We start from the raw sequence: 26,786 nt of genomic DNA, 5'->3' as shown, positions 1-26,786 counted from the left end.
TTTGCCAGTTTACTATGTAATTGGAACTAAAAATAGATAAGATCAGAGTCAAAGCATAATTTTCCCTAGAAAAACAGAACTTCCTCAGAAGGTAAAAAATATGGGTTAATTATACTCCGATAAAAGTAAGAAATACAATTATTTATTATAACTAAGCTTTATAACTAGAAAGAGTAATTAATATGTTCATTAATTTTATGTTAATTGTATTATTTTCTTATTCAGTGGTTAAAATCCTCTCTTAATTAGTCATGTGACCCCATGAGTAATCAATCACATTGTCTTATATTACTGAATACAAAACCTATGATATTTAAACATGTCTGTGAAATGCAAACAGTTTTCATTTACTAACGATCTAAATCAGGGAAGAAACCTCTTGAAATTAGCTTTGGAAAAAAGACTATAATCAGTTGATTTATGAGTGTAGTTCTTTACATTCCCAAGTGTGGTTCTTTATATGTGTAGGCAAACAACAATGAGTGTCCATGATTATGAGCTCATTTTTTTCAGGTTACTCTTTTAATGTGTATCTTTAAAGGTTTCTGTGTGTTTCTCTGAAGCTGGAGCTAAAAAATATTTTGTTTAACTGAGGTTGGTATTCTATAATGAAAGGTATTTTTTTTTTTTAATTTCTTAGTTTTTCCTGCTCATTTGTTGAGGAGGGTGAATTAATGTAGTTGATAACAATGGTAGAGGTTGTATTAGTTTAGCTTTTTTGAACTATGATCTCTTGAAACATAATTTTTAAATTTCAGTTATTATTACAGCTCTAGTTCTCAAACTTGGTTGCATATTGGAAGCACCTGGGGATTTTTAAAAATGGTGATGCCTCTGGCCCATCATTAGTTTCCAGTTTAATCTGGGATATAACCTGGGAACTGGTTATTTTAAAAGGAGTCCTATATGGTGATGATATGTAACCATGTGTGAAAACCAAGTTTGAGTGTATTAAAGAATGATCATCAATCGTATTTAAAATGTAAAGGGAAAATATCATTGACCCAGTAATAGTAAGAACACTTAGCAAATTATAGATTATATTGTTATTTTAAATTAGCCATAGTTATAAGAGTTAGCAACTTTTGGAGGCTTCGAAGAAATCAGGAAGTCTCCTGAGCATTATACAGTAAGTCAGATTGATACTTTATAGGAATGTTTATTTGTGTAGAAAGTCAGAGTGTATTTCTCTTTTCAAATTTTATTTTTTTAATTAATTAATTTATTTATTTTATTGGAGGCTAATTACAATATTATATTGGTTGGTTTTGCCATACATTGACATGAATTTTAGAAAAAGGCTAATAGAGGGTAGTAGAAGGAGCATAAAATAGCAAGCTCTGAGTTTTAGCCCTGATTCTAAGGTTATAATACATATCATAGAGCTTGATACAGTATATGCTAGATAAATGCGTTGTTATTATTTGATAAGAAGGAGAAGTTGGAGATGCCTGGCAGAGGACAGAAGAGGATTGGTTACTATGAACAGAAGCGAGAGAGTTCAAAGTAGAGTTTATTTCTCTGGACTCTTCAGTTCATTTCAGTTGCTCAGTCGTGTCCGACTCTTCGCAACCCCATGAATCACAGCACACCAGGCCTCCCTGTCCATCACCAACTCCCGGAGTTCACTCAAACTCATGTCCATCGAGTCGGTGATGCCATCCAGCCATCTCATCCTCTGTCATCCCCTTCTCCTCCTGCCCCCAATCCCTCCCAGCATCAGTGTCTTTTCCAGTGAGTCAACTCTTCGCATGAGGTGACCAAAGTATTGGAGTTTCAGCTTTAACGTCAGTCTTTCCAATGAACACCCAGGACTGATCTCCTTTAGGATGGACTGGTTGGACCTCCTTGCAGTCCAAGGGACTCTCAAGAGTCTTCTCCAGCACCACAGTTCAAAAGCGTCAATTCTTCAGCACTCAGCTTTCTTCACAGTCCAACTCTCACATCCATACATGACCACTGGAAAAACCATAGCCTTGACTAGATGGGCCTTTGTTGGCAAAGTAATGTCTCTGCTTTTTAATATGCTGTCTAGGTTGGTCATAACTTTCCTTCCAAGGAGTAAGCGTCTTTTAATTTCATGGCTGCAATCAGCATCTGCAGTGATTTTGGAGCAAAAAAAATAATAATAATAAAGTCTGACACTGTTTCCACTGTTTCCCTGTCTATTTCTCAATCTGGACTATTAGTGAGTTTTAAAATCACAGAAACATGTCCATTGCATTTTTGCTTTCAGGGAACTTGGGCATCTTTAACAAGCTACTATACAATTTGTTTTTATTATGAATTAGCACACAGTGAGGCTGGAAACTGTCATGTAAGAGTATGCATTATGTAGTTGTCATTTGTAGGAAAGATTTTCCAACATGTGTCGTGGTTTTACATATCCTATGAAGATTCCTGTGAATGATTAAAACATCAGTGTTTATTGCTTTGTAATTTTCCTTATATAGTTTGGAGATCATGGGTTTGCAAAGGACTGGATCTAGTGGAGCAGCGATAGAGAACTCTGGAGTTCTGAAGGGTGTGGAGAAAAGCTTAAAAAGTGTTCTTGTGTCTGGTTCCACTCTTTTGGTCATGGAAGTTAATAGTGTCTTTTCTGAATGAGCATTTCTTTTGTTCTTTTAGAATTTTGTTTATGGCTGTGCTGGGTCTTGGTTGCTGCGCAGACATTTCTCTAGTTGTGCTGAGCGCTACTCTCTAGTTGCAGTGGATGGGTTTTTCTCTGCGGCGATTTTTCCTGTTGGAGAGAACGGTCTCAGGCACACAGGCTGCAGTAGCTGCAGCTCTCAGGCTCTAGAGCGCTTGCCTGGTAGTTGTGGTGCATGGGCTTAGTTGCTCCACAGCAGGTGAGGTCTTCGCGGATCGGGATTGAATCCCTGTCTCCTGCATTGGCAGGCAGATTCTTTACCCCTGGGCCACCAGGGAAGCCCTGTTTTGTTCCTTGAGTAACTGATAATCACTTCAGGGATTCTTTGTATGTGATACATGGTATATATTTTGCTTCCTTTGGATTCAAGATAGCTTAAGAGTCAAGACCATGAGCTTTAATTTGGAAGAGATCTGATTTGAATTTCAGCTCTATCCCTTAAAAATTACACAATCTGGAGTACATGGTTTTGTTAGGATTAAATGAAAAGAAAATGAAAAGTGGAGACTCAAAGCACTTCATAAATAGTGGCTATTATTTTTAACTTCTTCAATACTGTTGCTTAACATTGAGAGGGAATATTTGCCTCAAAAAACACTGGCATAAGCAAGACTATTTTGCAGTAACTGTAAAACCTGTGTATCCAAATTCATATTCAAGTACCAGATCCGAGGACACATTTCTTGTTTTTATTGGTGATGGATAACAGCCTAGCCTCCTTATGTAGTTTCAGTGAGTTGTCTATTTCTGTTTGCCCTAAAGATTTATGGTGATTTATAAAATTTAGATATATTTTTATTGCAAGACCTGGCAGTCAAGGCGCTGAAGGGTTCAACTTTATTATATAATTTTTCATTTACTTTTATCTTTTTACTGAGTTTAATAATCTTTCAATGGTTGTAAAGTCTTGAGTTTCTCTGCATCGTAGCATCTCTATCAATCATTACAATGTCAGATTATAATAAACCTTAAGCTTTTAAGGCAAGCAAATGGTGTGGATGCTATTTGTCTTATCCTCTAATAGCTTCTTAGTATGCAGCATGGGTCCTGTTTTCACAGATTTTTGAAAATTCTGCCCTGAGCATACAAAGAGAGAAAATGTGACAGAACAGTGATTGGCTCTTTCTAGTTCCTTGATGATGGTAACCCTAGGCAAGCTGCAGAAATAGAAGATGTTCAGTCTGTTGACTCTCCATCCAGAGCTGCTCTGACTTCTCTAATGCTTATTTCTGGGAAACAGCTGCCGTAGATGATAGACTTGTGAGGGGACGTAGATGTATATGACCTACTATGGAAGCTGGTTATTAAAGGCATGCAATAGCTGCCCTCTGGACAAGTTGCTGTATCTGAGCTGAACATAACAGCCGAGGGCTTGCTGCTTCTACACAGGGAGAACAGAAATGAGGGATTCTTGGGACAAGCACGAATAGGATGTTTAGGTGTTTGTTTTTCCCTCGTATCTTTCATTTCTTTGTGCATTTTAGAAGATTAAGCACAAATCAGTGTCATATTCATGTATGCTATATGTATGAGTGCATAACATTGATTTGGTCTCCTAGATATGATGCCTGCTTAAAATAAGCTAACTCTCTAGTCTTCCTACTTGTACAGCTGGGGGGAAGGAGTTGTGTTCAGCATTTAATTTTGAGGTTTAGATGCATGAAGTGTAGCCCATATATTAAACTGTAGGTGCAGACACAGAAATATACAGATTACTGTATGGATAGATACAAACATACAGATCTAGATAGCTGTTTTAAGATATTGGTGTCTTGTCCATTTGTCCCAATGCTCAGGCAGCTGCAAACCATGGGCAAGGAGAAAGGACAGGTGGGAAATATGTGTACTTTAACAATTATTCAGTAATGCTTTTGCTCCATCAGGGTAATGTAACAGAAACTGTACAGAACTTTGGGGTTAGATGTGCCTGTTCTTAAGTACTGAATTGAAAGTGTTAATCGCTTAGTCGTGTCCAATTCTTTGCGACCCCATGGACTGTAAGCTGGGCTTCCCAGGTGGCACTAGTGGTAAAGAACTCGCCTGCCAGTGTAAAAGGCATGAGATGCAGGTTTGATCCCTGGGTCAGGAAGATAACCTGGAGGAAGGCATGGCAAGGCACTCCAGTATTTGCCTAGAGAATTCCATGGACAGAAGAGCCTGGCAGGCTACAGTCCATAGGGTCAAAAAGAGTCAGACACGACTGAAGTGACTTAGGATGCACGCAGAGACTGCAGCCTGCCAGGCTTCTCTGTCTACGGAATTATCTAAGCAAGAGTACTGAAGTGGGTTGCCATTCCCTTCTCCAGGGATTCTTTCTGACCCAGGGAGTGAACCTAGATCTCCCTTATTGCAGGAAGATTCTTTACCATCTGAGCCACCAGGGAAGCCTTGCTTAAGTACTGGTTCTGTCATTTATTGGTGGTATAACAAATTAGGTGAACCTTGATATTTTCATTTGTAAAATGATAACATTTAATTCATGTGCTTGCTTTGGGGATTAAGTTAGCTCATTCATTCAACAAATATTTATTAGATGTGTATTAAGGGCCATGCTCTAAATTTGTCTCTAAGCACTGTATCAGTAACATCCCACAAATTTTTGTCTATTTTGTTTTATTATTATTCTCTTCAGGATCTTTTTAATCTCCCTTGTGATTTTTTTCCCATGACCTATTGGTTATTTAAAAGTATGTCATTTAATTTCAAAATATTTGGTGATTTTCCACAAAACTTTGTGCTAATTTCTAGTTTAATTCTCTTGAAGTCAGAGTACATACTTTACATGGGTTCTATCCTTTTAAGTTTGAGATGTATTTGCAGCCTAGAATATAATCTGCCTTTGTGACTGTTCCATGTGTTTCCATTCTTGAAAAGAATGTGTATTCTGCTCTTATTGGCTAGAGTGTTATATAACTGTCAATTAGGTCAAGCAGGGAGATGGTGTGGTTCATGTCTACTGTGCCTTTCTATCAGTTACTGAGAGAAGAGCATTGAAATCTTGAGTTATAATTGTATATTTCTCCTTTCAGTTATATCACTTTTTACTTCATATGTTGTAGAGCTCCGTTGCAGTAGTACACATTTAAGATTATTATATTCTTTTAACAAATTGACCTTTTAAAAAATTGTATTTTTCTTTATCTCTGATAATATTTCTTATTATGAAGCCAACTGTCTTAATATTAATATGATTACTCTGCATGGTATATCTTTTCCCATTCTTCTACCTATAACCTGTCTTTACATTTAAGTGAGTTTTTGCAGTTAACATATATAGTTAGATTTTGGATTTTTATCCAGTCTTGACTTATTTTCTTATATATATTTTAGTGGTTCTCTCAAGGTTTGCAATATAGGCCATCTTTTATTTATCACAGTCTGTTTCAAGTTATATCACTTTATATATAATGAAAGAACCATACAGCTATAAAGTTATATTCTATGTTATCTTATTTGCTATTTAGTCATATTATTCTGCATATGTTATAAATCCATGGTGCATGCATGTGTGCTAAGTCACTTCAGTTTTGTCCAGCTTTATGCAACTCTGTGGACTGTAGCCTGCCAGGCTCCTCTGTCCATGGGGATTCTCAAGGCAAGAATACTGGAGTGTGTTGCCATGCCCTCCTCCAGGAGAATTTCCCAACCCAGGGATCGAACCTGTGTCTCTTATGTCCCCTGCATTGATAGGCAGATTCTTTATCACTAGTGCCACCTGGGAATCCCCATAAATCCGTGGTACTTTGTTATTATTTTGCTCTAAACAGTCAAGTCTCTTTTATTTATTTATTTTTTATTGGAGGCTAATTATTTTACAGTATTACATTGGTTGGTTTTGCCATACATTGACATGAAAGCGATTGAAAATGAGAAAAATATTGTTTATAATTTATGTATATAAATTGTGTATTTTATCTATTTTCCCTGTATATTTGCTCTTTCCTTCACTTTTCCTTTACATCAATTCAGAATGCCATCTGATCTTATTGTTTGTCTGCTTGAAGGACATCCTTTGATATTTTTTTTTAATGCAAGTCTTACAGATGTTACTCAGGTTGACTCTTTCAGTATTTGCTTTTAAAAAATTTTTTTTTTAATTTTAATTTTTTTTATTTTTATTGGAGGCTAATTATTTTACAATATTATATTGGTTGGTTTTGCCATACATTGACATGAATCCGCCCCGGGTGCACATGAGTTCCCCCTCCCGAACCCCCCTCCCACCTCCCTCCTCCCCTTATCCTCCCTCTGGGTCATTCCCGCACACCAGCCCTGAGCATCCTGTAACATGCATCAACCCTGAACTGGCGATTCGTTTCACATATGATAATATACATGTTTCAATGCCATTCTCCCAAACCATCCCACCCTCACCCTCTCCCACAGAGTCCCAAAGACTGTTTTATACATCTGTGTCTCTTTTGCTGTCTCGTATACAGGGTTATCATTTGCATCTTTCTAAATTCCATATATATGCATTAGTATATTATATTGGTGTTTTTCTTTCTGGCTTACTTCACTCTGTATAATAGGCTCTAGTTTCATCCACTTCATTAGAACTGGTTCAAATGCATTCTTTTTAATGGCTGAGTAATACTCCATTGTATATATGTACCAAAGCTTTCTTATCCATTCGTCTGCAGATGGACATCTAGGTTGCTTCCATGTCCTGGCTATTATAAACAATACTGCAATGAACATTAATTTTAATTTTAAAAAATTTTTTATTTTTTTTAATTTATGGAAAATTTGCTCTTAAGCTCTTTGAGATTAGTTGACAGCAGCCTTTAGTTTCAGTCTAATTAGCTCCACTACTCATACAGTTTCTTTCTGAGGACACTACCTGATGTCCATGTCATTTCCCCTCTGGTTAGTGGGAATGTGAATTATTCTCAGACCTGTGTGAATTCTGGACATTTTTCACCTAATACTTCTAGTGATTCTTCACCAGGCCTCGGATAATTTTTTCTTGTAATATACACACATCATTACTCTGGTAAACAACTTGAGTTCACCTTTTGCAAATCTTCTGAGCTCTCTCTCTGTATAGCAAGCTCCCCTCTGGTATTTTGAGATCTCAAGTCAAATTCTACTTGATCTGAGATCTCAACCCAAATGAGGCAGCTGGACTTCTGATTCCCCCTCCTTGCACTGCAGGCTGGAAACTCTCTAGACAGTAGCCTGGGGCAGTTGTGGACCCATCTCATTGGCTTCCCTTTTCTCAGAGATCACAGTCCTGAACTGCCTGCTCTCTGATGTCTGAAAGATGCTTTTTCTATTTTTTGTCTGTATTTCTGTTTTAAAAAAATTTTAATTATTTATTTGTATTTATTTGGCTGTTTTGGGTCCTAGTTGCAAAATGTGGTATCTTTAGTTGTGGTTCAGTTCAGTTCAGTTCAGTCGCTCAGTCGTGTCCGACTCTCCGCGACCCCATGAATCACAGCACGCCAGGCCTCCCTGTCCATCACCAACTCCCGGAGTACACTCAAACTCATGTCCACAGAGTCGGTGATGCCATCCAGCCATCTCATTCTCGGTCGTCCCCTTCTCCTCCCACCCCCAACCTTTCCCAGCATCAGAGTCTTTTCCAGTGAGTCAACTCGTTGCATGAGGTGGCCAAAGTATTGCAGTTTCAGCTTTAGCATCAGTCCCTCCAATGAACATCCAGGATTGATCTCCTTTAGAATGGACTGGTTGGATCTCCTTGCAGTATAAGGGACTCTCAAGAGTCTTCTCCAACACCACAGTTCAAAAGCATCGATTCTTCGGCGATCAGCTTTCTTCACAGTCCAGCTCTCACATTCATACATGACCACGGGAAAAACCATTGCCTTGACTAGACGGACCCTGGTTGGCAAAGTAATGTCTCTGCTTTTTAATATACTATCAAGGTTGGTCATATCTTTCCTTCCAAGGAGCAAGCGTCTTTTAATTTCATGGCTGCAATCAGCATCTGCAGTGATTTTGGAGCCCAAAAAAACAAAGTCTGACACTGTTTCCACTGTTTTTCCATCTGTATGTGGGCTTAGTTGCCCCGTGTCACGTAGGATCTTAGTTCCCTGACCAAGAATTGAACCTGTGTCCCCTGAACTGCAAGGTAGATTCTATTTTCTTTTTAATTAATTTTTTTATTTTAATTGGAGGATAATTACAATATTGTGATGGTTTTTGCCTTATATCAACATGAATCAGCTATGGGTATACATGTGTCCACCCCATCCTGAACCCCCCTTCCACCTCCTTCCCCACCCTATCCCTCTGGATTGTTCCAGAGCACTGACTTTGAAGCCCTGCTTCATGATTTGAACTTGAATGGGTCATCTGTTGTACATAGGATAATGCACATGTTTCAATGCTATTCTGTCAAATCATCCTACCCTTGCCTTCTTGCACTGAGTCCAAAGTCTGTTCTTAACGTCTGTGTGTCTTTTGCTGCCCAACATGTAGATTGTCATTACCCTCTTCCTAAATTCCATATATATGCATTTATATACAATATTTGTCTTTCTCTTTCTGACTTATTTCTCTCTGTATAACAGGCTCCAGTTTCATCCATTAGAACTGATTCAAATGCATTCCTTTTTATAGCTGAGTAATATTCCATTATGTATATGTACCACAACTTCCTTATCCACTCATCTGCTGATGGACATCTAGGTGGCTTCCATATCCTAGCTATTGTAAATACTCCTGCAATGAACATTGGGGTACATGTGTCTCTTTTGATTCAGGTTTCCTTGGAGTGTGTGCCCAGCAGTGGGATTGCTGAGTGATATGGCAGTTCTGTTCCTAGTTTTTTAAGAAATCGTCACACTGTTCTCCATAGTGGCTGTACCAGTTTGCATTCCCACCAACAGTGTAAGTGGAGAAGGCACAGTTGACCCACTCCAGTACTCTTGCCTGGAAAATCCTATGGACTGAGGAGCCTGGTTGGCAGCTGTCTATGGGGTCCCACAGAGTCGGACACAACTGACGCGACTTAGCAGCAGCAACAGTGTAAGAAGGTTCCCTTTCTCCATACCCACTCCAGCAGTTATTCTTTGTAGACTTTTTGATGATGGCCATTCTGACCGGCGTGAAATGATACCTCATTGTGGTTTTGATTTACGTTTCACTAATAATGAGTGATGTTGAACATCTTTTCTTCTGTTTATTACCATATGTATATCTTCTTTGGAGAAATGTGTGTTTAGGTCTTTTGCCCACTTTTTGATTCAGTTCAGTTCAGTTCAGTTCAGTTGCTCAGTCGTGTCCGACTCTTTGCGACCCCATGAATCACAGCACGCCAGGCCTCCCTGTCCATCACCAACTCCCGGAGTTCACTCAAACTCATGTCCATCGAGTCGGTGATGCCATCCAGCCATCTCATTCTCTGTCGTCCCCGTCTCCTCCCGCCCCCAATCTCTCCTAGCATCAGACTTTTTTCCAGTGAGTCAACTTGTCACATGAGGTGGCCAAAGTATTGGAGTTTCAGCTTTAGCATCAGTCCTTCCAATGAACACTCAGGATTGATCTCTTTAGAATGGACTGGTTGGATCTCCTTGCAGTCCAAGGGACTCTCAAGAGTCTTCTCCAGCACCATGGTTCAAAAGCATCAGTTCTTCGGCGATCAGCCTTCTTCACAGTCCAACTCTCACATCCATACATGACCCCTGGAAAAACCATACCCTTGACTAGATGGACCTTTGTTGGCAAAATAATGTCTCTGCTTTTTAATATACTATCTAGGTTGGTCATAACTTTCCTTCCAAGGAGTAAGTGTCTTTTAATTTCATGGCTGCAATCAGCATCTGCAGTGATTTTGGAGCCCAGAAAAATAAAGTCTGACACTGTTTCCACTGTTTCCCCATCTATTTCCCATGAAGTGATGGGACCAGATGCCATGATCTTTGTTTTCTGAATGTTGAGCTTCAAGCCAACCTTTTCACTCTCCTCTTTCACTTTCATCAAGAGGCTTTTGAGTTCCTCTTCACTTTCTGCCATAAGGGTAGTGTCATCTGCATATCTGAGGTTATTGATATTTCTCCCAGCAATCTTGATTCCAGCTTGTTCTTCTTCCAGCCCAGCATTCCTCATGATGTACTCTGCATATAAGTTAAATAAGCAGGGTGACAATATACAACCTTGACGTACTCCTTTTCCTATTTGGAACCAGTCTGTTGTTCCATGTCCAGTTCTAACTGTTGCTTCCTGACCTGCATACAGGTTTCTCAAGAGGCAGGTCAGATGATCTGGTATTCCCATCTCTTTCAGAATGTTCCACAGTTTATTGTGATCCATACAGTCAAAGGCTTTGGCATAGTCAATGAAGCAGAAATAGATGTTTTTCTGAAACTCTCTTGCTTTCTCCATGATCCAGCGGATGTTGGCAATTTGATCTCTGGTGTCTCTACCTTTTCTAAAACCTGCTTGAACATCTGGGAGTTCACGGTTCACAAATTACTGAAGCCTGGCTTGGAGAATTTTGAGCATGACTTTAGTAGCGTGTGAGATGAGTGCAATTGTGCGGTTGTTTGAGCATTCTTTGGCATTGCCTTTCTTTGGGATTGGAATGAAGAATGACCTTTTCCAGTCCTGTGGCCACTGCTGAGTTTTCCAAATTTGCTGGCATATTGAGTGCAGCACTTTCACAGCATCATCTTTCAGGATTTGAAATAGCTCAGCTGGAATTCCATCACCTCCACTGGCTTTGTTCATAGTGATGCTCTCTTAGGTTGTTCATTTTTCTGGTGTTGAGCTGCATGAGCTGCTTTGTATATTTTGGAGATTAATTCTTTGTCAGGTGTTTCATTTGCTATTATTTTCTCCCAGCAAGGTGGGTTCTAAGCCACTGGACCACTAGGAAAGTCCCTGTCTGATTTTCTAATTGTTTAAAACCATTAATAATATTATTGAACTTTGGTCTTTATATAGTTCTTAGATGATTTTCCTGGTGTGAATCCCTAGTAATAGAACATCTTGGTCAATTTTTGGGGTTTTTGAAACTTACTGAATTCTTGTCAAAAAATTATCTCAATTTACACTCATACTGTTTTCATTCTATTACCAACACTGGTATCAGTTTTTGTTTGTTTGTTTTTCCTGTTATTCTAATCTGTTATTTTACGTTTCTTTAAAAACTGCATCCTTGACTATTTAAAAAGCAGGCAATGTCTTATTTTTCTGGAGGGGCACTTAATCCTTTTTGTTGTTGTTCTGGAGGCCTTCCTTTTGGCTTTTAGTGTTTATTATATCTTATCAAATATTGTTTCCCCTACTGCTGTCTTTGATCATTGTAAAAAGCAGTATTGATGGTGACTATTCTCTGTAGTGAACGTTTAAGAGACCAGCTGTAACCTGCAAGCATGTGTGAACGTGTGTGTGTTTGTGTTTTGTTCCCAATATGTTGAACAAGTCTTACACTTGGGATGGAATCAGAGCACAGCAATTTTTATCTCCTGTGGTGCGTTTCACTTTATTCAGTTGGGAACCTTTCCCTCTGTGTCAGCTCATTCTCAGATAATAAACTTTCAGTGGGTCACTTTAATTCCCAAACTCAGTAGTGAGTCTAGAGTTAAAGGATCCAGTTCAGACTGGTGGCTCAGATGGTAAAGAATCTGCCTGCTATGCAGGAGACCCAGGTTCTATCTCTGGATTGGGAGGATCCCCTAGAAAAGAAAATGGCCACAGTATTCTTGCCTGGGAAATCCCATGGACAGATGAGCCTGGCAAGCTATATAGTCCCTGGTGTTACAAAGAATCAGACACAGCTGAGCAACTAAACACACACGGTGCAAACAATGAACTTTGCTTCAGTATACATTCAAAAGCAATGTATCTCCTTTCACCACTGCTTCCCAGCTATGGGCAGAACAGGCTGCCTGCATTTGGGGGTGGTTGCTTGGTGTTCTTTTGCTTTTTCTCTCCACTCACTTTGTCCACCAACTCAGTTTGGCACTGCAGGGTCAAAATTCAGGAGAATGGGAAGGTGAGGAAGAAGGTCAGCGAAGTCCTTATATGGCTGTTGACTGGTAATGCTGTGAACTGCCTCCATGCTCTCTGGTCCTTTCAGATGTTTAGAGCTGATCCCTTTCTCTGTGTGGTTGGGCTGGGGTTCTGGGGTCCCCCTTCTGGGCTCCTTCTGTAGTGTCTGTCCTGATGAATGGTGGCTGGATGCTTTCCCAGCAGCTCCTGGTTTTCCTATTGTCCACTTCACACATACAGTCTGTGATAGGACCCTCTCTTCCTTCCGTGGCATCTTGTTGAGAAAATATTAAAGCATCTTCATGCTGGCCCTCTCCTACATGGCCCACATCTGGGAAACACCCACACATTTCTTGTCCACCTTCAGGAATAGTGTAGCTACTTTGCCAGAATGGTAGCTTCTACTTTCTCAGGTAGGAGTCAGACATTCCATTCCCTGGTTGCATCCTGGCTCTTCTCCAAAGGGTATGATGCTCTCCTGTTGTCATCCGGGCTCTAAGATGTCGATTTAGGGGTAGACAAACACTTGCCCCTCTTTTTGGTTGCTGGGATGGGCCTTTCTTCAAGCTCTTTATAGAGAATCCTCTGCTGTGGCCTGTACTCTGCTCCTTGATCTTGCCAGTGGATCCAAAAATCATAGAACTTGTTTTTCACCATATTCTCTGAAAATTCTGTTACTGAGCATCTGTTTCACATGCTGGCATCTCATAGCTGTCACAGTTGAACATCAGTCAAAAGTGAGACAAAAAAAATCCCACTCTAGCATTTGGTTTCTGCCACTTTGGCTTGTGGCCCTGCTGTTTCCTTGCTGTCATTATTTCTCCCTTGTAAGCTCATGTTCAGCTAAGTCTCCATATGTGCGGGAGTGTCCTCTGTCTATGGTTCCTGTATACCAGGGTGATCTCCCCAGTTTATTCTGTTCCTGGCTCCCCTGGATAGAATAGAGGACCATGGAAGAACCTAGCCAAGCCCTTCTCATTCTACCAGGGAATAAAACGTACATTGACCCTATGGATAGAACTTCACTTCCTTTGCCAATTAGAGACACATTTAATATCCGTGAAATTTCTGAGACCAAAGAATGATTTCTTTTTGTTCTGCAATTCAACAAATGAATGTACATTAAAAATAGAAAAGACAACCTAGGATTAGTGAAATTTATGAATTTAAGATGTTATTAGGAACATAAGCTGTTTATTTTTCTTCACTTGAAAACTATATTTGGTTATCCAAAAATACTTTGGATAATACTTTGGATAAAATACTATGACTCTCTGGAAAACATTATATTGAAAACTAGTCTTTATTATTACTCACGTTCAATATTTTTCAGATTAAAAGAATTTATTGACTAAAATATTGACATACGAATTTTATAACGAAAATTTCTCTTTGGAAGATCCTATGGATGATCAAAAGCTGTGTGTGTGTGCTCAGCCCACCAGACTCATTTATCCATGGGATTTCCCAGATAAGAATACTGGAGTGGGTTGTCATTTTCTTCCTCCAGGGTATTTTCCCAAACCAGGGATTGAATCCATATCTCCTTCATTGGCCTGTGGACTCTTTACCACTGAATTACCAGGGAAGCCACAACTAAGTTATAAATCTACTATTGTTACTACAAGGGAGCTAAGTTGTAAATCTACTATTTTTACTAGAAGCTCTTCGGTTCATGCCATCGGCCAGGTTCTATGCTGTTTATTTGTATGTTTATTGTCACTTAATCCTTATAATTCCGTGAGTTAAACATAATAGTCTCTGTTGTTACAGATGAAGAGACTCAGGCCAGGAGAGTTAATTTTTCAAGTCTACATGTATTGCAAGTTATGCAGTTGGGATTTAGTCACAGTGTTGTTTGCTTTTAAGTACTTTGCATTCTGCCACAAGTTTCTTTGTTTCATTTTTTGGATGTATTTTACTAATGCCCTTTGTGATGGAGGTAAAACCACCTGCAAAATAAATAAATATCTTTACAGCATTTCTGTAAACTTGAGAAAGAAATCTCTGTTTCATCGTGTGGAGTAGCATGTGTGTGTCCTGAGTTGCTTCAGTCACGTCCAACTCTTTGTGAACCTATGGACTGTAGCCTGGCAGTCTCCTCTGTCCATGGGAGGACAGAATACTGTCCAGGCAAGAATACTGAAATGGGTAGCCATTCCCTTCTCTAGGGAATCTTCCCGACCCAGGGATCGAACCCACATCTCTTATGTCTCCTGCATTGGCAGGTGAGTTCCTTACCACTGGTGCCACCTGGGAAGCCCGTGTGTGGGGTATAGGCTGTTACGATTGGAAGGATACATGCTGTGTGTGTAATACTAGTTCAAGCTGCAGGCATTGGAAGGTGCTAGATTGACCGTTTGCATACTCTTTCTTCTGCATGTTATCTTTTCAGTCCTCACTTGAATTCTAAAGTCTCCACTGCCTAATCACAGTAATTAACATCAATCTCATGTATGAAGTATTTTATCCACTGTCTACCCATTTTGTTTCTTATAATCTACCAACTGAAGCATTCTTTGAAAGAGTTCTTGTCCTCTACTAGGGTTTTTATAATTTTAGCTTTTAATATTTCTTAAATGGGAAACATTGAGACATAATTATAGAAATATGGGAATCAATTCAAAGGGGAATCCTAAATAGAGGTTTAAAAAAAAAAAGATTAAATGTAAGATCAGGAGGGAACAATAGCAGATTCATTAGCAAGTTAACTCACTCAACCTAGGTCCCCACCAGTGTTAACCTGTTAAGTAATAAGCAAAGTAACATGAGGATATAAAATAGATTTTTCTTTTTGAAATATCTCAATTTTCAGTAATCTTAAAAGAGGTTTTGTCTTTTGATTGCTATCTGAGTCTGATTTTGCTCTGAAGGAAAGGAAATATTTTCCTCCTTTGTATGTTGCATATGATGTGTTTGTGAACAACTGCTTGGTTCTAAGAACTCTGTTTACTGGAACTCAGATATTTTCAAGTCAGACACTGAAAGAAAGGTAAGCTAGACATCTGATTGGTTCCAAGCCATGATGCTACGTGGCCTCCTAGCAGTTCTGTATGAATTTGATCATACTTTCCACCTCCTCGGTGTTGGAAGGCAGAAGTCTATGCATGAAACGAGAGTTTGGACCTTTTCATTAAAATAGTATCTGTCTCCTTTCTCCTTCTTTATAAAGAGAATAAGCAATGAGTGAGTTTGTTATTTTCAGTTATTATCCCTTTAGTTAAAGATGTTTAGTATGACTGCAGCAGCCCCCTGTCATTAAAGAACCCACTTAAAAGAAGGGGAGGAAACATTAAAAGTGATAGATGAGGCCTCCTAGAAACCCATTATTAGTAATTTCATAAATAATGGTGCTTCTGATATGACTTAGCGGGGAATGAAGCCAAAGGGCTGAAGACAGTGTGACCCTGCAGCTAAAGACTAATGAATCTTGAAGACTAAATGTTATTGGATGAATGAATTTAGCATTTCCAGTTAGTGAAAGCTTTATTTCTTACTTTACTCCTTTGGTTTAGAGATAATTTTTGACTAGAACTTTTATTGTCAAAAAAGTTTTATTAGGGAAAATGTCAAATGTGTACAAAAATAGAACACTAATGCTTAGGCAGTTGTCCATTCATGGCTAGTCTTATTTCATTTATACTCTTATTCACCTCTGCCCTCCCCAAATTATTTTGAGGCAAATCTCATCATCATATCATCCTATCAATAAACTTTTTAGCATTATTTCTGAAAGATAAAGATTCCTTTTATAAACCACAATTCTGTATTCCCTTAACATTAAGCAATTAAGGATACTATTCCTTAATATCATCCGTCAATACAGCACCCTCCTTCTACTGATGAAGAACCTGAATTCAAAGAAATGAAGTGGCTTGACCCAGGTCACAAAACTAGGCAGTAGCTAAGCCAGTGCTGTAATTCATCACTCCTGTCTTGTAGTCCTATAGGAATGGCACTTCCACTCTAAGAGGAAGAGTTCACTTTTGAAATGTAACATCTCACATGAAAAGCCTTCCATTTTCCTTTTAAGTACACTCAGAAGCAGCTCTGCATCTCTGTGGAGTCACTTAACCTCTCAGACCTCACCTCTTTATTTTTAAAATGGGATGAATGCAATAGGTTGTATTTTATACAACTTTTTGTATTTTATACCTACTGTCTTTGGTTTTATGTGTTGTATTAAGAACTGTGGAAAGAGTGGTGAACAAACCTCTTCAGGAAGAATCTTTTTCCTGGAGTGCACTAAGCATTAAATACGTTGATTTAGGAAGGACTGGTAGGTTTACAATAGTAAAGTTTCTTTGTCCAGGAATGTGACATACTTTGTCATTTATTTAGGTCTTGTTTTACCTCTTACATTACATTTATTCCTAATTATTTTTAAGTGTTTGTCAATGTATTGAGCTGGATATTCCCTTTCAACTTCTAATCTGTTTATTTGGTATCATGATTCTTTTAGAATTCTCTTAGATATTCTACATATCTCTTTTATCTGCAAATAATAATTTTTCTTTTCTAAGATGCCTGCCACCAGTTTATTTTCTTTAACATACTATCTAAAACAGATACGAGTAAGTCATAGTGATTGAGGACTCTCTTGATTTTGATGAGATTTTATTTAAAATTTTTGCTTGTAATACTATGCTGTTTGTATTGTTGTTGTTCTAGAAGTTTATATTGTTCTAGAAGTTTCTGATTGCTTTTAAACTTAATGGCTGTTGAATTTTATCCAATGTGTTTTTAATCTGTTGATTTATACATGGCTATTGTTCAGTCACTCAGTTCAGTTCAGTCGCTCAGTCATGTCTGACTCTTTGCGACCCCATGAATCACAGCATGCCAGGCCTCCCTGTCCATCACCAACTCCCAGAGTTTACCCAAACCCATGTCCATTGAGCCGGTAATGCCATCCACCCATCCCATCCTCCGTCGTCCCCTTCTTCTCCTGCCCCAAATCCCTCCCAGCATCACGGTCTTTTCCAGTGAGTCAGTTCTTCTCATGAAGTGGCCAGAGTATTGGAGTTTCAGCTTCAACATCAGTCCTTCCAAGGAACACCCAGGATTGATCCCCTTTAGAATGGACTGGTTGGATCTCCTTGCAGTCCAAGGGACTCTCAAGTCTTCTTCAACACCACAGTTCAAAAGCATCAATTCTTCGGCGCTCAGCTTTCTTCACAGTCCAACTCTCACATCCATACATGACCATTGGAAAAACCATAGCCTTGACTAGACGGACCATTAAGCTTTTATCAAATATAGTGGCTTGCACACCTCTTCTCTTGTCAACCAGAAGTTCAGTGTTCTACTCAGACTCCAATTAATTTCTGTTTCTTCGAGTGATATGTTAAATATGTCAGTATTAGGCACTGAATTATGTCCACTCAAAGTTCATATGTTGAAGCCCTCAGTCGTATCCAGCTCTTTGCGACCCCATGGACTGTGCAGCACACTGGACTTCTCTGTCCTTCACTATCTCCCAGAACTTCCTTAAACTCATGACCTTTGAGTCGGTGATGCCATCCAACCGTGTCATCCTCTGTCATCCCCTTCTCCTCCTGCCTTCAATCTTTCCCAGCATCAGGGCCTTTTCTAATGAGTGGGCTCTTCGCATCAGGCAGCCAAAATATTGGAGCTTCAGCTTCAGCATCAGTCCTTCCAAAGAATATTCAGGATTAATTTCCTTTAGGATGGACTGGTTTGATCTCCTTGCAGTCCAGTGGACTCTCAAGAGTCTTCTCTAACACCACAGTTCAAAAGCATCAGTTCTTTGGCACTCAGCCTTCTTTATGGTCCAGTTCTCACATCCATACATAACTATGACTGCTGGAAAAACCATAGCTTTAACCAGAAGGACCTTTGTAGGTAATGTCTCTGCTTTTTAATACACTATCTAGGGCTTCCCTGGTGGCCCAGTTGGTCCCCTGGAGGAGGGCATGGCAATCCACTCCAGTACTCTTGCCTGGAGAATCCCCGTGGATGGAGGAGCCAGGTGGGCTACAGTCCATGGGGTTGCAAAGAGTTGGACATGACTGAGTGACTAAACGCACACACAGGTTTGTCACAGCTTTTCTTCCAAGTAGCGAGAATCTTATAATTTCATGGCTGCAGTCAGCATCCACAGTAATTTTGGAGCCCAAGAAATAAAGTCTGTCACTGTTTCCATTGTTTCTCTTTCTATTTGCCATCAAGTGATGGGGCTGGATGCCATGATCTTCCTTTTTGAATATTGAGTTTTAAGCCAGCTTTTTCACTCTCCTCATCTTCATTAAGAGACTGTTTAGTTCCTCTTCGCTTTCTACCATAAGAGTGATGTCATCTGGATATCTGAGGTTATTGATATTTCTCCAGGCAGTCTTAATTCCAGTTTGTGCTTCATCCAGCCCATCATGTCACATGATGTATTCTGCATATAAGTTAAATAAGCAGAGTGGCAATACACAGTCTTGATGGACTTCTTTCCCAGTTTGGAACCAGTCCACTGTTACATGTCCGGTTCTGTTGCTTTTTTGACCTGCATACAGGAGGCAGGAGGCAAGTAAAGTGATCTGGCACTCCCATTTCTTTAAGAATTTCCCATGGTTTGTTGTGATCCACACAGTCCAAAGCTTTAGTGTAGTGAATGAAACAGAAGTAGACGTTTTTCTGGAATTCTCTTGCTCTTTCTATGATCCAGTGGATGTTGGAGATTTGATCTCTGGTTCCTCTGCCTTTTCTAAATTCAGCTTGAACATCTGGAAGTTCTATGTTTATGCTGAAGCCTAGCTTGAAGAATTTTGAGCATTACTCTGCCAGCATGTGAAATGAGTGCAGTTGTGCGGTACTTTGAACGTTCCTTGGCATTGGCTTTCTTTGGAGTTATTGGAATTTGTTAATGTTATTTTTTAAGTTGATAGGTGTTGAATCGTTGTTACTCTTTTAATACAGATGACGTTTTTAACAATCTGCAAGAAATTTTTTTATTGGTCTCCATATTTTGTCACCATTTTTGTGACAATCTTGTTAATATGGATTTTTCTTTATAACGTTTAATTCTTTTGGATTTTTAAATTTGAACCAAATTTTGCTGGTCCAAAACAACATGTAATATTTTTGCATAATTTCTTTAATAGCTTAGGAACTTGTATCTGCTTTTTATTCCTGATTCTATACATGTTCATTTTCTCTCTTCTGTTTTCATCAGGCTTGTAAGAACTCTAATTAAGCTGCAGGAGTTGCTTGTATATTTTGGAGATTAATCCTTTATCAGTTGCTTCATTTGCTATTATTTTCTCCCATTCTGAAGGCTGTCTTTTCACCTTGCTTATAGTTTCCTTTGCTGTGCAGAAGCTTTTGATTTTAATTAGGTCCCATTTGTTTATTTTTGCTTTTATTTCCAATGTTCTGGGAGGTGGGTCATGGAGGATGCTGCTGTGATTTATGTCGGAGAGTGTTTTGCCTACGTTCTCTTCTAGGAGTTTTATAGTTTCTGGTCTTACATTTAGATCTTTAATCCATTTTGAGTTTATTTTTGTGTATGGTGTTAGGAAGCGTTCTAGTTTCATTCTTTTACAAGTGGCTGACCAGTTTTCCCAGCACCACTTGTTAAAGAGACTGTCTTTTCTCCATTTTATGTTCTTGCCTCCTTTGTCAAAGATAAGGTGTCCATAGGTGCATGGATTTATCTCTGGGCTTTCTATTTTGTTCCATTGATCTATATTTCTGTCTTTATGCCAGTACCATACTGTCTTGATGACTGTGGCTTTGTAGTAGAGCCTGAAGTCTGGCAGGTTAATTCCCCCAGTTCCATTTTTCTTCCTCAAGATTGTTTTGGCTATTCGAGGTTTTTTGTATTTCCATACAAATTGTGAGATTATTTGTTCTAGTTCTGTGAAAAATATCATTGGTAGCTTGATAGGGATTGCATTGAATGTATAAATTACTTTGGGTAGTATACTCATTTTTACAATATTTATTCTTCCAATCCATGAACATGGTATATTTCTCCATCTATTAGTGTCCTCTTTGATTACTTTCACTAGTGTTTTATAGTTTTCTACGTACAAGTCTTTTGTTTCCTTAGGTAGATATATTCCTAAGTATTTAATTCTTTTCGTTGCAACAGTGAATGGAATAGTTTCCTTAATTTCTCTTTCTATTTTCTCATTATTAGTGTATAGGAATGCAAGGGATTTCTGTGTGTTGATTTTATATCCTGCAACGTTACTGTAATCATTGATTAGCTCTAGTAGTTTTCTGGTAGAGTCTCTAGGGTTTTCTGTGTAGAGGATCAACTCCTGCAGCTCAATTCCAGAAAAATAAATGACCCAATCAAAAAATGGGCCAAAGAACTAAGCAGACATTTCTCCAAAGAAGACATAAAGATGGCTAACAAACACATGAAAAAATGCTCAACATCCCTCATAATCAGAGAGATGCAAATCAAAACCACAATGAGATACCATTTCACACCAGTCAGAATGGCTGCTATCCAAAAGTCCACATGCAATAAATGCTGGAGAGGATGTGGAGAGAAAGGAACCCTCTTACACTGTTGGTGGGAATGCAAACTAGTACAGCCACTATGGAGAACAGTGTGGAGATTCCTCAAAACACTGGAAATAGAACTGCCATATGATCCAGCAATCGCACTCCTGGGCATACACACCGAGGAAACCAGCATTGAAAGAGACACATGTACTCCAGTGTTCATTGCAGCACTGTTTATAATAGCCAGGACATGGAGGCAACCTAGATGTCCATCTGCAGACGAATGGATAAGAAAGCTTTGGTGCATATACACAATGGAGTATTACTCAGCCATTAAAAAGAATACTTTTGAACCAGTTCTAATGAGGTGGATGAAACTGGAGCCTATTATACAGAGTGAAGTAAGCCAGAAAGAAAAACACCAATACAGTATACTAACGCATATATATGGAATTTAGAAAGATGCAAAAGATAACCCTGTATACGAGACAGCAAAAGAGACACAGATGTATAGAACAGTCTTTGGGACTCTGTGGGAGAGGGTGAGGGTGGGATGATTTGGGAGAATGGCATTGAAACACGTATGTTGTCATATGTGAAACGAATCACTAGTTCAGGGTCGATACATGTTATAGGATGCTCGGGGCTGGCGTGCAGGGATGACCCAGAGGGAGGATAAAGAGAGGAGGGAGGTGGGAGGGGGGTTCAGGAGGGAGAACTTATGTAAACCCGGGGCGAATTCATGTCAATGTATGGCAAAACCAACCAATATAATATTGTAAAATAATTTGCCTCCAATAAAAAATAAATTAATTACTTATTTTAAAAAAAAGAACTCTAATTAATTATTTTTAAACTAATCAAGTTTAAGAAGCATATGGTTTGTTAATTTTATTCTATTATTTATTCTCTGTGTTATACTAGTTTCCAGATTTACAAATTGACTGCTTACTTTTCAATCTTTCTGTTTTAATAAAAATTTTAGGGCTTTCTCTTTCTTTAGTAGGATATTGATTGTATACTATAAACTTTAATGTGAAGTTTGTATTTTCATTAATTTCTAGGTCATTTGTGATCTTTTTATCTTCATACTTTTATTTATCTTTGGCTGTGCTGAGTTTTGCTTCTGCGTGGGCTTTTCTCTAGTTGTGGAGAGTGGGGGGTGCTTGCTGGTTGTGGCTTGCAGTACTCTCATGCGGTGGCTTCTCTTGTTGCAGAGCATAGGCTGTAGGGCTCATGGGCTGCAATAGTTGCAGCTCCCAGGCTGTAGAGCACAGGCTCAGCAACTGTGGTGCACGTACTTTGTTGCTCTATTGCATGTGAAATCTTCCCAGATCATGGATTGTACTTGTATCTCCTGCATTGGCAGGCAAATTCTTTACCAGTGAGCCACCAGAGAAGCCCCAGAATTTCAGCTTTAATTTTATTTTTGCTTCAATAACTTCTTAGAAGAATTTTTTCCCTTCAAAGATTTGGGGGGTATTCTTTATACTTTTTGAATATATTAGGTTTTCTAATGGCCAAGTACATGATTTGTTTTTCTGAAGTTCATATGGAAATAGAATAATTTTATATTAAATTCAGCCTATTACTTAATGTGGTCATATCCTTTATTTATTCCCTAGTATTTAGGGACAGTATGTGGTTTCAGTTGAGTTCAGTTCAGTTGCTCAGTCGTGTCCGACTCTTTGCGACCCCATGAATCACAGCACGCCAGGCCTCCCTGTCCATCACCAACTCCCGGAGTTCACTCAAACTCATGTCCACAGAGTCGGTGATGCCATCCAGCTATCTCGTTCTCTGTCGTCCCCTTCTCCTCCTGCCCCCAATCCTTCCCAGCATCAGAGTCTTTTCCAGTGAGTCAACTCGAAGCATGAGGTGGCCAAAGTATTGCAGTTTCAGCTTTAGCATCAGTCCTTCCAATGAACACCCAGGATTGATCTCCTTTAGAATGGACTGGTTGGATCTCCTTGCAGTCCAAGGGAATCTCAAGAGTCTTCTAGAGCACCACAGTTCAAAAGTATCAATTGTTCGATGATCAGCTTTCGTCACAGTCCAACTCTCACATCCATACATGACAACTGGAAAAACCATACCCTTGACTAGACGGGCCATTGTTGGCAAAGTAATGTCTCTGCTTTTTAATATACTATCTAGGTTGGTCATCACTTTCCTTCCAAGGAGTAAACATCTTTTAATTTCATGGCTGCAATCAGCATCCGCAGTGATTTTGGAGCCCAAAAAAATAAAGTCTGACACTGTTTCCACTGTTTCCCCATCTATTTCCCATGAAGTGATGGGACCAGATGCCATGATCTTTGTTTTCTGAATGTTGAGCTTCAAGCCAACCTTTTCACTCTCCTCTTTCACTTTCACCAAGAGGCTTTTGAGTTCCTCTTCACTTTCTGCCATAAGGGTGGTGTCATCTGCATATCTGAGGTTATTGATATTTCTCCCAGCAATCTTGATTCCAGCTTGTGCTTCCTCCAGCCCAGCGTTCCTCATGATGTACTCTGCATATAAGTTAAATAAGCAGGGTGACAATATACAACCTTGACGTACTCTTTTTCCTATTTGGAACCAGTCTGTTGTTCCATGTAACTGTTGCTTCCTGACCTGCATACAGGTTTCTCAAGAGGCGGGTCAGGTGGTCTGGTATTCCCATCTCTTTCAGAATTTTCTACAGTTTATTGTGATCCACACAGTCAAAGGCTTTGGCATAGTCAATGAAGCAGAAATAGATGTTTTTCTGGAACTCTTGCTTTTTCCATGAGCCAGCGGATGTTGGCAATTTGATCTCTGGTGCCTCTGCCTTTTCTAAAACCTGCTTGAACATCTGGGAGTTCACAGTTCACAAATTACTGAAGCCTGGCTTGGAGAATTTTGAGCGTGACTTTACTAGCATGTGAGATGAGTGCAATTGTGCAATAGTTTGAGCATTCTTTGGCATTGCCTTTCTTTGGGATTGGAATGAAGACTGACCTTTTCCAGTCCTGTGGCCACTGCTGAGTTTTCCAAATCTGCTGGCATATTGAGTGCAGCACTTTCACAGCATCATCTTTCAAGATTTGAAATAGTTCAACTGGAATTCCATCACCTCCACTAGCTTTGTTTGTAGTGATGCTTTCTAAGGCCCACTTGACTTCACATTCCAAGATGTCTGGCTCTATGTCAGTGATCACATTATCGTGATTATCTTGGTCGTGAAGATCTTTTTTGTACAGTTCTTCTGTGTATTCTTGCCACCTCTTCTTAATATCTTCTGCTTCCGTTAGGTCCATACCATTTCTGTCCTTTATCGAGCCTATCTTTGCATGAAATGTTCCCTTGGAATCTCTAATTTTCTTGAAGAGATCTCTTGTTTTTCCTATTCTGATGTTTTCCTCTATTTCTTTGCATTGATCGCTGAGGAAGGCTTTCTTATCTCTCCTTGCTATTCTTTGGAACTCTGCATTCAGATGCTTATATCTTTCCTTTTCTCCTTTGCTTTTCACTTCTCTTCTTTTCACAGCTATTTGTAAGGCCTCCTCAGACAGCCATTTCGCTTTTTTGCATTTCTTTTCCATGGGGATGGTCTTGGTCCCTGTCTCCTGTACAGTGTCACGAACCTCCGTCCATAGTTCATTAGGCACTCTGTCTATCAGATCTAGTCCCTTAAATCTATTTCTCACTTCCACTGTATAATCATAAGGGATTTGATTTAGGTCATATCTGAATGGTCTAGTGGTTTTCCCTACTTTCTTCAATTTAAGTCTGAATTTGGCAATAAGGAGTTCATGATCTGAGCCACTGTCAGCTCCCGGTCTTGTTTTTGCTAACTGTATAGAGCTTCTCCATCTTTGGCTGCAAAGAATATAATCAGTCTGATATCTGTGTTGACCATCTGGTGATGTCCATGTGTAGTCTTCTCTTGTGTTGTTGGAAGATGGTGTTTGCTATGACCAGTGCATTCTCTTGGCAAAACTCTATTAGCCTTTGCCCTGCTTCATTCCATGCTCCAAGGCCAAATTTGCCTGTTACTCCAGGTGTTTCTTGACTTCCTACTTTTGCATTCCAGTCCCCTATAATGAAAAGGACATCTTTTTTGGGTGTTAGTTCTAAAAGGTCTTGTAGGTCTTCATAGAACCGTTCAACTTCACCTTCTTCAGCATTACTGGTTGGGGCATAGGCCTGGATTACTGTAATATTGAATGGTTTGCCTTGGAAACGAACAGAAATCATTCTGTCGTTTTTAAGATTGCATCCAAGTACTGCATTTCGAACTCTTTGGTTGACCATGGTGGCTACTCCATTTCTTCTAAGGGATTCCTGCCCACAGTAGTAGATATAATGGTCATCTGAGTTAAATTCACCCATTCCAGTCCAATTTAATTCTCTGATTCCTAGAATGTCTGTGTTCACTCTTGCCATCTTCACTCTTGACCATTTCCAATTTGCCTTGATTCATGGACCTAACATTCCAGGTTCCTATGCAATCTTGATCTTTATAGCATCGGACCTTGCTTCTATCAGCAGTCACATCCACACCTGGGTATTGGTCTTGCTTTGGCTCCATCCCTTCATTCCTTCTGGAGTTAGTTCTCCACTGATCTCCAGTAGCATACTGGGCACCTACCGACCTGGGGAATTCCTCATTCGGTATCCTGTCATTTTGCCTTTTGATACTGTTCATGGGGTTCTCAAGGCAAGTATACTGAAGTGGTTTGCCATTCCCTTCTCCAGTGGACCACATTCAGCTGTTGTCCATGTGATCAGATCGACTAGTTTAATAGTATGTGGTTTAATAGAGAGCAAATAAGAGAATTCACAAGACCTGAATTCTAGTTTTAACTTTGCTGCTAACAAATTGTGATCTTAAATGACTTTCTCTCTTTTGGTCTAATCCAGTGCTATCCAAAGAAAACTTGCTGTCATTGTATAAATGTTCTATATATACTTTGTTCAATATGGTAGCACTAGTAACATGTTGCTTTTGAGTACTTGAAATGTGGCTAGTATTACTGAATAACTGAATTTTAAATTTTATTTAATTCAAATTTATATAGCCAAATATTGGACAGTGCAGGTATAATCTATTAAAGTCTTCAGTTCAGTTCAGTCGCTCAGTCGTGTCCGACTCTCCGCGACCCCATGAATCACAGCACGCCAGGCCTCCCTGTCCATCACCAACCCCCGGAGTACACTCAAACTCAGTCTTACACTCAGTAAATCTCAAGGGAGCCCAACTATAAAATTTTATTTTAACTTTCAAGCTGTAAATTTACATATTAGGTATTTCTGAAGATGCTGTGATATAATGCGAAATTTGAATGCTTAGAGAAATAAATAGTTGAGAGGTGGTAAAATTTCAAAAGTTTCATACCCAGTCCAAGCTTCTGCCATTAAAAAGATTGAACCTTTGGTGATCTAAAGGTTTTGAAATACAGAAAGTTATACTGAGGGTTAGCTTCTAAATGTCAGCCCTTAGGTGAAAATCACATTATTCAAATTACACTTAAGAATGTGTTTTATTTCTTTGTTAAAGGTTGGAAGACCCATAAATTCTATCATGTATTCTTGTTTTTTTTTTCCCTTAGGGCATTGAATCAAAAAGAAATCAAAACCTAAATTATGAATTACCTAGAAATTAATGAGAATAAAACTTTATATCAAAGCTTATAGAATACAATTAGAATTAGACTCAGAAAAAAATTGAGAGCCATAA

The 26,786-nt window shown here is 39.1% G+C and overlaps 1 protein-coding gene across 2 annotated transcripts in view; it reads left to right on the top strand.

The window, feature by feature from the left end:
- The window catches only part of OXCT1 (3-oxoacid CoA-transferase 1), a 181,982-nt gene that overhangs the window by 102,116 nt on the left and 53,080 nt on the right, over positions 1-26,786 (top strand). The gene's annotated exons all lie outside the window — the stretch shown is intronic.

This window comes from Moschus berezovskii, chromosome 18, assembly GCF_049115385.1.
Source record: "Moschus berezovskii isolate FMDL1 chromosome 18, NW_MosBer_1.0, whole genome shotgun sequence".
Taxonomy (NCBI): Eukaryota; Metazoa; Chordata; class Mammalia; order Artiodactyla; family Moschidae; genus Moschus; species Moschus berezovskii.
This window is presented reverse-complemented; position numbering and strand designations above follow the sequence as displayed.